A 12,916-nucleotide genomic window follows, 5' to 3' on the forward strand; every position below is an offset into this window, starting at 1 on the left:
GGGCTTCTACTACTTGAGGCTTCTCTTTGAACTGAAGCTAGAGCATTGCTATCAGCTTCTTTGGATTCAGCTCAGTTGGATGACATTACTATACGAAAAAAATCTTTAAAAATGGTCAGGAAATATCATACTATCACAGGTTATATAATGGTATGTATAGCTAGACTCGTACTTGCTACGTTAGTAGAATAAGCTAAATCGTACCTTTGATACCAATAAATGTAACACCCCTAACTCGAATCCATCGTCGAAATAGGGTTATAGAGTATTACCAGAATATACAAGTCAAATACGGAAATTTCAGATTATTTAGCAATCATGTCAGAAATTATTCAATAAGTCCCTTATATGAGCCCTCGAATCCCAAATCATACATTAGAAACCAGTCGGGGCTAAATCGGTACTCAGATAATTTTTCGCGAAACTTCAAAATTTTTCCTAGGTGCAGGGGACACACGCTCATGTGGTCAAGCCGTGTGGGCATTCGAAATAGGGCACACGGTCGTGTCCCAACCTGTGTCCGTACCCGTGTAACTCTCTAACTTGGGTCACACAGCCAAGTCACATGCCCATGTGCTAGGCCGTGTGTAGGTGAAGAGGTCAGATAGCCAAGCCACACGCCCGTGTACCAGGTCATATAAAAAATCCTAAGTATTCCGTTTTAAATTTTAAAGATGCAAAGGACACACGGCCGAAACACACGCCCATGTGCTAACCCGTGTGTCACAAACGGCTGAGACAAACACCTCTGTCTCACCCAAATTTGCCTTCCACCTACATAAAAACTTAAACACACTCACAAGCCAATCCAAGACATTTAAACCAAGCCAAAACTAGGTCTTATACATGACATATCAACTCATATATTCAATTATCCAAAGTTACCAAAACCACCATACATACATATTGGCATATTTTACCAAATTTATACTATCCTAAAACCAATCCTCAACACGCCTTTATGATTTCCATCATTTATCCATTTCAAACACACAACAACACACTAAGGCCACTATTTATATATATATATCAAAACATATCAATTACAAGCCATACCAATGGCTAATTTTCAACCAAACACATACATGTCATTCTTGACCACTTTTAGCCTATACATGCCATTATAACCTAAAATTTAATTTACTATTTATATCGAAACGAGCTAATGGATAGTGTGAGATATCTCCGCCAAGCCTCCAAACCAACAAGCTTTCGAAATACTATAAAACAGAATAAATAAAATAGAGTAAGCAGTTAATGCTTAGTAAGTTCGTATAACAGGAAATTAACTTACCATTTACTTCATTTTTAAGGTAAGCTAACTAAATATGCTCAAACTAATTTGGCCATTTGCCTGAACACATATCCTCATCAAGCATGTTAGTCATGTAATTCACATGAATATTAAGAAACATATATGAGCTAATCAATAATCGATTTCCATATACTTATACCTTTCATATCAAATATTCATGAATCATGTACAAATCATATTCTTTTATTTCAAGTATATACTCATAATAATTCGTCCCAATTTCATAATTTCTCATGTCAGAACTTGTCCGTTGAATTATTTAAAATATCGATAGATATAAGGGTAGTACACATGAAGTGTACGAATCTGTAATTCGTCAATTCATATTTGGGGTTGCTCATTTGAGCACATAATTAGGAAGCCCTCTCTTGAGCCATATAACAGGAAGCTCGTGTGAGCCATGTAACGGGAAGCTTATTTGGGCTATATAACAGGAAGCTCATAAGAGCCATATTCAGGAAGCTCATGTGAGCTAATAACGGGTAGCTCTGAAGAGCCATTAATTAGGAAGCTTCGGATAGCCATATATCGGGAAGTTTAAGCGAGCCATATCTAAAAGCTCCGGAGAGCCATTAATCAAAAAGCTCACAAAGAGCCTTTAATCGGGAAACTCCGAAGAGCCATATATCGGGACGCTCATAAGAGCTGCAATGTGCCTACAACTCATGTAGGATCACAACTGATTGGGATGCTACGAAGAGTTATTAACGGGAAGCTCGTAGGAACCATATAAAGGTAAGCTCGAGAGGGCCATATATCGGGATGCTCATGAGAGCTAATAATGGGACGCTCTTTCTAAAAGTGGTCTGTCCGTAACAAATGCAGGACCACAAACTAGTCAGGAATCTTGTATCCATCGAATTTCATTTATTCAAATGGGACTTGATACTTGTCGGGCATTATCGGATATGTGATCGATTTTCATACATGTCAATTATACAATACACATACATAATATTCAATTCAAACATATAATTTTACAATTTAGTTACACGAACTTACCTTAACAATTGTTCATGTACGTAAAATCTACTAATCCGACACTTTTTGTTTTCCACGATCTAACTTCATATATGAGTTATCCAGATTTAATATAGCCAAATAAGTTTGTCTTCTACAAGCTTTTCTAGCTAGGGTTTCCATGCATTTTTAATTTAGGAAAGATGATGAACTAAGATGATATTAGATTTTTATCATCTTTAATTATTTCTATTTCCAATTTAGGCCTTTTCTTAATTTAATTTTCCATGGATGAATCATCAACCTTATCTACTAACTCCTCTTAATGGTTTATTTTCCATATAAGGACCTCAAATTTTGAATTCCATAGTTATTTGATCCTTTTAGTTACTAGAATTCAACTTTTGTGGTCCCAGAATTTTTATACGATATTATTATCATACAGTAGACCATAAAATAATTTTAAAATAACTTTCCTTACAGACTCAGATTTGTGGTCCCGAAACCACTATTTCAATTTCACTGAAAATGAGCTATTACAATAAGTCTACAAGGGAGCCCTTTTTTGTAATTCCTATGATGCGATTGGAGCTTATAGGCAGAAAAGAATCAATTTCGCTTGTCTTTTGTGGCTCTGGTGGCGACTAGAGCAATGCGTTATTGCTTCAAAAGAAGCTTCCATCGAAGTTCACTATGAATCTTTAGGCATCAATCATGAGATTTATGGACATTATCTAATAGTAAGAAGTCTAAAAAATTTTCTTTGTATATACATTCGAACCACTGTTGGTCATATCTTTCTTTACCGAGAAATCAAAGAAGCTATATAAGGGTTTTTTGGGGCCTACTCATATGATTCACAATCATATGGTATCTAAGCCAATAAATCCAATGACATCAATATGAATTCAACTCTCTCTGGTTCAACTAAGACCCCAGTTACTAACCCGACTTCTACCAAAATCAAGATCGAAAAAAGGCAGTTTTCCAATCATTGACTCAAACCCATTGGCGAAGTCCACTCAGCTGAATAAGGGGGTATTTATGGCAAAACGGGCTAATCTGGTATTTCATAATAAAGTGATAGATGGAACTGCCATTAAACGCTATATTAGCAGATTAATAGATCACTTCGGAATGGCATATACATCACACATCCTGGATCAAGTAAAAGCTCTAGGTTTCTAGCAAGCTACTACTACATCCATTTCATTAGGAATTGATGATCTTTTAACGATACTTTCTGAGGGATAGCTAGTCCAAACTGCTGAAAAACGAAGTTTGATTTTGGAAAAAAACACCATCATTTTGGGAATGTACACGCAGTAGAAAAATTACACCAATCAATTGAGATATAGTATGCTACAAGTGAATATTTGCGACAAGAAATGAATCCTAATTTTAGGATGACTAACTCGTTTAACCCAGTCCATATAATGTATTTTTCAGGAGCTAGAGGAAATGCATCTCAAGTGCACCAATTAGTAGGTATGGGAGGTTTAATCTCGAATCCCCAAGGACAAATGATTGATTTACCCATTCAAAGCAGTTTACACGAAGGACTTTCTTTAAGAGAATATATCATTTCTTGTTACGGAGCCCGAAAAGGGGTTGTGGATACCACCGTACGAACATTATATGCTGGATATCTTACGTGCAGACTTTTTGAAGTAGTTTAACACATTATTGTATGTAGAACAGATTGTGGCACCACCCGAGGGATTTCTATGAGTCCTCAAAAGAGGACGCTTCTGGAAAGATTTTTATTCAAACATTAATTGGTTGTGTATTAGCGGACGATATATATATGGCTCCACGGTGCATTGCCATTCGAAATCAAGATATTGGGCTTGGGCTTGTCAATTGATTCAGGGCCTTTCGAACACAACCAATATCTATTTGAACTCCCTTTACTTTTAGGAGTACATCTTGGATTTGTCGATTATGTTATGGTCGGAGCCCCACTCATGGTGACCTGGTTGAATTGGCAGAAGTTGTAGGTATTATTGCAGGGAAATTCATTAGAGAACCAGGAACGCAAATAACAATAAGATCTTTTCATACCGGCGGAGTATTTACAGGGGGTACTACAGAACATGTATAAGCCCCTTTTAATGGAAAAATCAAATTCAATGAGGATTTGGTTCATCCTACATGCATATGTCATGGGCATCCTGCTAGACTGCCTCCATTATGTTATTGCTAGCAAATACCACTATTTTTGGTTTTGGATCTTCCAAATCATTCCCGTAGGAGATCCGAACCCATTTTTTATCCTTCGATTAAAAGATTCATTTTCTTCATAAAAAATAAGAGGTAGAGCCGATAAAGATCTCTTTTTCGATCCGATCTGTAGGAATCAAAAGAAAAAAGTAAATCCCTTATAATACACTAGATCCGGTTCAGTTATTGATAGAGTGAATAAATCTACCATTTCTTGAAATCTCTCTTCTGATTCAAAATCGTGGTGTAACATGTATCCCCTTCTATTCTGGTCATGGAATAGACGAAATAAATCAAAAAATGGATTTTTCTTCAAGAATGAAATCTTATTTGAACTGCCCAGTTTATCATTCGGAACCATATCACATCCCGGATCTGATGAAATAGGATGAATTGAGACAATATTTTGTAAATACATAATTATCTTGAATATATTAACTATTTCTTTATTTTTCGATCACCTGAAAGGGAAAAAAGAAACATCTTGTTCTTTCTTCAACAATTTCTAATCTCTAGTGGACCTCTTAGTAGAGTTCAAACCCAGATGAAGTTTTGACCATCTATTAGAGAAAATAGAACGAATAGATCTTGTAGGATTCCCAAGAAATTCTTTGATTTCTTCTAGAAGTAGATGATTATTCATCCACTTCTCATATTCCGTGAATAGCCGGGACATTGCGGAATATCCTGAAAGGCACTTCGTCTGATTCTATCTCCGTTAATTTTGTTTGAAGAAAGGAAGGATCCCAATGAATCGATCTTTCTTTTAGTTGTTGAATCTCTCTTTGATTGATCAACGTGTGATATTCTGAATCCTCATTACTAATGGAATCGAAACAATCACTGGATTGATTAGAAGATCCTTTCAATTGGTGAGAATTCATTACCTGAACGAAACTAGATCTTGTAAAATCATATTCAATATTTAACGATACATTTCGTACCTTGCTAAAAAATCGATCCCTGTTTACCAACCATAGGTTGTCTAACCAAATCCAATTCTCTTTCGATATGTTCCTCAAAAAGTTCGATTCGTGTGGATTTTTCCCCTAACTCAATAAGAGATGGGAAACATGCTCAATATCATTTGATTGAACAGTTGAACCAGCTCCTCATTTTTTGAAGAAACCCTCCACTTCTATTGGTATTTTTTCATGAAAAGCAAACATGAGATAACAAATCCAATCGTTCACTAAGATTTCGAATAGTTGTCCCGAGTTCAAGTTGATTATGTTTCACCTCTTACTTGAAGAAAGACAATCAAACAATTCCCAATCATGGTCCTTTCGAATCGAATAATCCATATAATATACAAAGAGAAACTCCAGATATTTTATACCTTCCTCTTTGAATGAGATCTCAATTCCAGCAACGGTTTCATTATATATCTTACAACTAGAATACCTCTTTTTTCTAATCCAGTTCCTCCGCCACCGCGAACCTCAGTTAGATTCAGGTATGATACACTTTTTAGTTATTGGGAGAGAATCAATAAATATCAAATTTAGATATTTGTACCCTGTCAAAGTAAGGAACCATGGCATATATGTTAGGAATAGATTTCATTTTGAGAGAGTTGAAAAAGCATTATCTCAATGAAAGGTTTTATACATCCACCCCTTCTCAAGCCATTTCTTTAGACAAAGACTCTGTTTTTTCTATTTTTTGGATGGTAAATATTTCTCAGAATATGGAGTGTGAATCAAACCCATGTTTGAATTGAAATTAAGATACTAATACAAGTTCTTCTCTTCTGAATCAAATGGATTCATATCTAAAAAAGGTTGACAATAAGTTCTTTCAAACTTGACTATTTGTCCCTCTGTTAAAGGTGTTCCAGAAATGTCTGCAATCGAGTAAATAGCTCTACAAACTAATGGATCGGATTGAATTGCAAACTGGAAATATTTGTATAAGTTATACCTTTCGTCACCACTTTGTGAAAAATCATTAGATATGAATATGTTAAATACCTGCGACCTGATTGGTGAAGGTGAAATAGTATCTCTCGTCAAAAAAGCATGTTTTTTTTACCACCATACAAAGAAAATATTTTGTTGCGAATGAACAAGATATTGAGGAATTGTCCATACATAAAATCATAGTTATTGATACAGGCCTTTTCCACATAAAAAGGGAATCTTTTGTTACAATAGAAGCAGAAGTGATGTGGATTATTCAAGAATCGAAGTGGATTTTACTTTATAAAAAGAAGATATCAATGAACTTCTATGAAATGGTTTCACTAGATTCAGCCAATTGTCTTGATTGTGGGGGGGCCCGGTCGCCGGCTCCCCTATCATCAGGTGACCAACTTCCTTAACCTTCCGGCACTGGGCAGGTGTCAGCCCTCATACATGGTCTTACGACTAAGCGGAGACCTGGGTTTTTCGTAAACAGTCGCTCGGGCCTGGTCACTGCGACCCCTTTTGTAAGGAGGCACCCCTTCTCCTGAAGTTACGCGGCTATTTTGTCGAGTTCCTTAGAGAGAGTTGTCTCACGCCCCTAGGTATTCTCTACCTACCCATCTGTGTCAGTTTTGGGTACAAGTACCCTTTTGTTGAAGGTCATTTGAGCTTTTCCTGAGAGTATAGCATGGTTTACTTCAGCATTGTAGTGCCTGGAACTCGAACATTGGTTCGGGGCATTTTCCTTACCCCTTCTTACCCTGAAAAGGCAAGGGCACCTTGCGTCCTTGAACCAATAAGCATCTTTCGGCTAACCTAGCTTCCTCTGTCCCTCGGGACCAATAAGAGGTAGTACAGAAATATTCATCTGTTGTTCATCGACTACGCCTTTCGGCCTGATCTTAGGCCCTGACTCACCCTCTATAGACAAACCTTGTGGAGGAACCCTTGGGTTTTTAGGGAATTGTATTCTCACCAATGTTTGTGTTACTCAAGCCGGCATTCTCGCTTCCGCTTCGTCTATTCCCACTAACGCAGGTGCTTTCCCCTAAGGTAGAACGCTCCCCTACCGATACATTTTTACATCTCACAGCTTCAGTAGATCGGTTAGCCCCGTTCATCTTCGGCGCAAGAGCACTCAATCAAAAAGCTATTATGCACTCTTTCAAGGGTGGCTGCTTCTAGACAAACCTCATTGTTGTCTCTACACCCCTACCTCTTTTATCACTTAGCGATTATTTAGGGGCCTTAGTTGGTAATTTAGGTTGTTTCCCTCTCTACAATGAAGCTTATCTCCCATCGTCTCACTAGCCGACCTCAACCTCCGTTATTTTGAGGTTATATCTAGTATTAAGAGTTTGCCTTAATCTGGTACCACTCTCGCAGCTCGCACTGAAACAGTGCTTTACCCCTAAATGTCCAGTCAACTGCTGTGCCTCAACGCATTTCGAGGAGAACCAGCTAGCTCTAGGTTCGAGTGGCATTTCACCCCTAACCACAACTTATCCATTGATTTTTCAACATCAGTCGGTTCGGACCTCACTTAGTTTCACCCAAGCTTCATGACAAATAAGAAAATAGGTAAAGACCCTTCAATATAAGAATCTATATCTATATACACTAAATTTAACGATTTCGCATAAAAAGAAAGTAAATAAATAAACGAAAGAAAATAAACAAATGAAAAAAGGGGGAAAGGAGGGAGAAAAAGGGAAGGAGGGGAATCCTAATGAGATCCTAATCTCAAGACACAAAAGGGGATCAATTCTTGAACCACTTTACTCCATAGATTACATTTTTATTACAATACAAGCTCAAACTTATACACCCACAAATGGCAGAAACATGAATTTGTTGATCACACTCCATGACCGGCGTTAAGATTGGTACAAATTCATTGGGGGATGATAATGGTGTTGATTTCCAACATCTGTAAGAAATATTGAGTTGTTTCTTGGCTCACATTAACGCTCACTTGCACTATTAATGGAATTATTTTCAAAACTGATTTTTTACTACCTATTTCTCCCACCACCGCTCTACAAATCAACTAAAAAATAAACTAATTATATATATGAATAATAAAAAATATATTAGGGACCATATAGAGCAGGACAAGAATATATGATATATATTTGAGCATGAGACAACTATTTCGTGCAATTAAGATAAAATAGTAAATTCATCTATAATGCTAATAAATGAAGTAGATTGAAACATTAATAGTACATGAACTTTTTTAAGTGAAATGGAGATAAGGCCAAATGATTTGAGCTAAAAAAGAAAGAGAGCAGAAAACTGATTTGAGCTAAGATTTGACAATAGTTGATAGTATATGAAACAATAAAAATGGTGTAAGCTTTAAACATTAAACATAAATCCATAGTAATAAAAATATGCATGGGAAGCTAACGTTAATTGTTTCATCGTTTTAGTCTTAGATCCAACAGACATCTAAAGATCACAAAAGACTTGTTTAGTCTTAGACGAGATAAACATACTTACGATTACAGAACACATGCATAATAGCTTAATCCTTGCAGCAAATTGAGAAGCCTTGTGAAAGAAAGAAACAGAAAACTAGTATGATATGAAAACTTGAAAAGTAACTAAAAACAGCAAATTTCCACTTCATGCCAAATTAATTATCACCTCTACTTTTGGACTACCTGTAAGCAAACCAAACCAATTCCTTTTAAAGATCTGTGATTTAATAGTTCCACCATGTGTTCAAACTTGAATTAAGATTTACATCCTCATCACTAAATTTCCTTCTTTGAAACCACCAGTGACCCCTTTGCTGCCAACATAGTACATGCACTTAAAAAAACCATACCTGAAGCGACAAATAAATTCTCAAATACCCCAAATCTCTTTTATGTTTGTTTACTCCATTTCATACATCCAAAATCTTTCTTGGACAATGGCGCCACTGAAATCCATTGCACTCTTACCAAATTCATCCACCATTCCCTTATAATTTTAGATTTGTCCATATTTCTACAAACTAATACATTTCAAATCCATATCATTCTTGGTTTTTCTACTTTGACTGAGGTACAAATATAAATCTTGCACTCTCCTCAACCCTCATTCCTTCTCATCAACCAAGACAAATTTCAAATAAGATCTATAATCAGCATTGGACTATCAAGCAAGAGTCTCAAATTCAATGCAAATAAAATGATAAATTAAATAAAAAAACCAACAAATCCAATACACCTCTAGAAGAAAGAACTAGAAAATCTTAGATAATAGATTCAAAGTAGCAAACATATTCCATTAATTTAAGCTAAATACCGAATTGCAACATTAACTAAATTTTTTTTCCATCGTTCCCTATAAGAATCCCCCAAATCTATAAACATTGGGATCCCAAATTACATATTTTTTCCCATAATTTTTAATCTGGGTATTTGAAGATACCTTTATCTACGTTAAATAGACAAACAAACACTAGGCACGCACACAAGAATAGCACATTGTCTCTCTATGGCTTATAAAAATAAAGTTTCTTTCTTTTGTTTAAAAATTAAAATGATTTGTTATTTTCAGAGTTAGTGATCTTTTCCTAAAATGTATCATCAAATTCATGGAAAACCAAACATAAAAAAGTAAATATTTAAGAAAATGAAGAAAACAGAGAAAGAAAGCTTTACTGGAAGTGTTGGAGAAAACAGTGAGACAAAGAGCCCAAATATCAAAGAAGGGTAAGTTTTTTCAATCTAATACAAATAGAATGAAATCTCAGTGCTCTTCCTGCAAAGCCAAATTACTTGAACAAGGGTAAGTTTTACATTTGCTTTTACAATCGAAAAAGAAACATTGAAAAATAGATATTAATTGAAAAACACGTAAAGAAACATTGAAAAATAGATAGTTCGAATTAAAACTTACTAGATCTTGGATCCTACGCGGCTATTCGAAAAATGCTTCACTTCCTTCTTTAAATGGATTAAGTTATTACGGTTAGGAGGAAATGAGATTAAAAATAAAATTTTAAATTAAGTGAAGAAAAAATAAAGTTTACAATAGTGGAGGGAAAAAGAATAAAAAAATCAATTGGGGATTGGGGATTTCAGGCGTGAGAAAGAAAATATATGAGTTGGGGATTTTAGACTGTGAGAAAAAGAGGAGAATGGCGAGGGTAAAATTGAAACCTTTCTCTAATTTTTTATTCCACCCGTTTCTTGAATCACCATTCAGTGGGGGAGCACGAAATGGTTTGATGCATTTTCACGCTGAATAATCTTGTAACAAATATGGTTGTAATAACTATTATAGCCAACCAAACAATGGTTTGGTGATGGGCCCACTGAATTGGGTTGTAATGTATTACCATTACAGTCAACCAAACATACTGCAAGTTTATTTTATAAATCAACAATTATAAAAAAACCAGACTTTTACTGTGTTAGAACATTTTCAATATATATATAGTGTTATAATAGTTATAAATGAAAAGTTACAAGTAACTAAAAGATATATCATTTGGTTATTAACTAAGAGTTATCACATTTCATAGTGATGAATTATGTCTCTTAAATTCAAAAAATATATCACTTTATTATTAACAATAAATCATGATTATTCAAGGATACATCTACTAAATGATTATGTTTATTGTTAAAAGATTTGTGTGACACGAGAACTCCTATAAATAGGAGTAAAATTTCATTTGTATGTGTTAGCTCGATTAATCAATCCGTAACCGCCAAGAGGGGGTGAATTGGCCTCTTAAAAATTTGTAGAATCAAAGAGAATAAATAGAGACAATGAATACGATGATATATAGTGATTCGGCCCCAATTGCCTACTCCACTACCTTAACTTTTCACAACTAAGGATTTTCTCAAATTCACTAATTTGACAATTGATGTGTGTTCACGTAACTAACTAAAACTACGATGAAGACAAGTGCACCTATCGATAAATAGTATAATTATGGTGAGTAGAGATATCGTATCCACAAGGACTAAAAGTATTAGTAATTACCGTTTTCCTATTATTTAGCCGATAAATTGGAGTGATTCGTTTTAAACTAAAATTACAAAATTAATCTAACTAAGAACTCAACAAAAAATAAATAAGGAAAATAACCGAATAATAACCAATGAGAGAGACAATAACCAGGAAAGAATCCACCTAGACTTCATCTATTATTATGAATCTGAATTAAACGATTTATTCACTTGGTATCTTGATCCGGCAAAATCCCTAAATTATGTTAATATCTCTTTCTAGAATAAGAGCAACTGACTCTAGGTTGATTAACTGAAATTTCTTTCTAATTAAAACCCCTATTATCTCATTCACTCGATCTATGGCTTCTCTTTTAGATTTGACTCTAATCTGATAGATTTATGTCGTCCTATTACTAGGATTGCATGCAACTCCACTCAATTATGCTAAATTTACTCTTCAATAGGGACTTTTCCTTATCTAGTTTAACCACATTAAATATGAATTAATATCCCAAAAATATTAAAACAAGAAATAAGCACACGTAACTGAGGACAAGAATCAAGTATTTATCACGTAAAATAGAAATCAAATAATAGAATTCATCATAGGTTTCATCTTCCCTAAGTATCTAGGGAATTAGTTCATAATTCTGAATAAAAATATCTCAAAGTCAGAATAACCACAAGAAATAAAGAAACTCATAAAAACTTCAAAGGAAATTAAAAGGAGGTCTTTGATCTTGATGGAAATCTGCTTCAGAGTTGGCTCCAATGGTGTTCTTCGAGTTGTTTTCTCCTACATTCTTTGATGGCTCTCATATATTTTCTTCTAATTGGTACTTATAGACTTTAGAATGCTCACAAAGCCTACAAATTACTTTTTTCTGCGTGTTTGGGAAGTAAGTTGCGAAATTGACACAATCTGGCACATGGCCATGTTTCTAGCCCGTGTGGCTCACATGGTCGTGTGTCCAACCAGTGTGGGAAGGCCCAGCCCGTGTGGCTCCTGAAATCTACTCTTTTTGTTCCATTTTTTGCTCATTTTGCTCGCAAATGCTCACCTAAGTATAGAAACATGAATTCAAAGGAATAGAAGCATAAATTTCACCAATTTGAATGAATAATCATCTAAAAATGCACTAAGAACAGGATTAAAATATGTTACCTTTATCACTTATCAAATATCCCCACAATTAAACGTTTACTTGTCCTCAAGAAAAATCCTCAACTCACATTCAAGTTAATCTTTCTCAACTTATAATTCTCATCAATAACGTTTCAAAATAATTTGTAATCAATCATGCAATGCAATTCGACTAAAATGGCACTAAAGATCAAACAATCTAAGTCAAAAATTTTAAAGTATGAAAACATAGGTGTCTCCCCTTATTTAAGTAATTCCCTTTAATTCAAGATCAACAAGAATTGACATCCTCACTAAAGATTCGCTCAAAGCACTCAAAGTGTTTAAGGTTCAAGAAATATGCATTCAACAGTCAAACAAGAAATGTCATTACCATAAGCTTGCTTGAAAATCAAATCTCCAC

This window comes from Gossypium raimondii, chromosome 3, assembly GCF_025698545.1.
Source record: "Gossypium raimondii isolate GPD5lz chromosome 3, ASM2569854v1, whole genome shotgun sequence".
NCBI classification, from domain to species: domain Eukaryota; kingdom Viridiplantae; phylum Streptophyta; class Magnoliopsida; order Malvales; family Malvaceae; genus Gossypium; species Gossypium raimondii.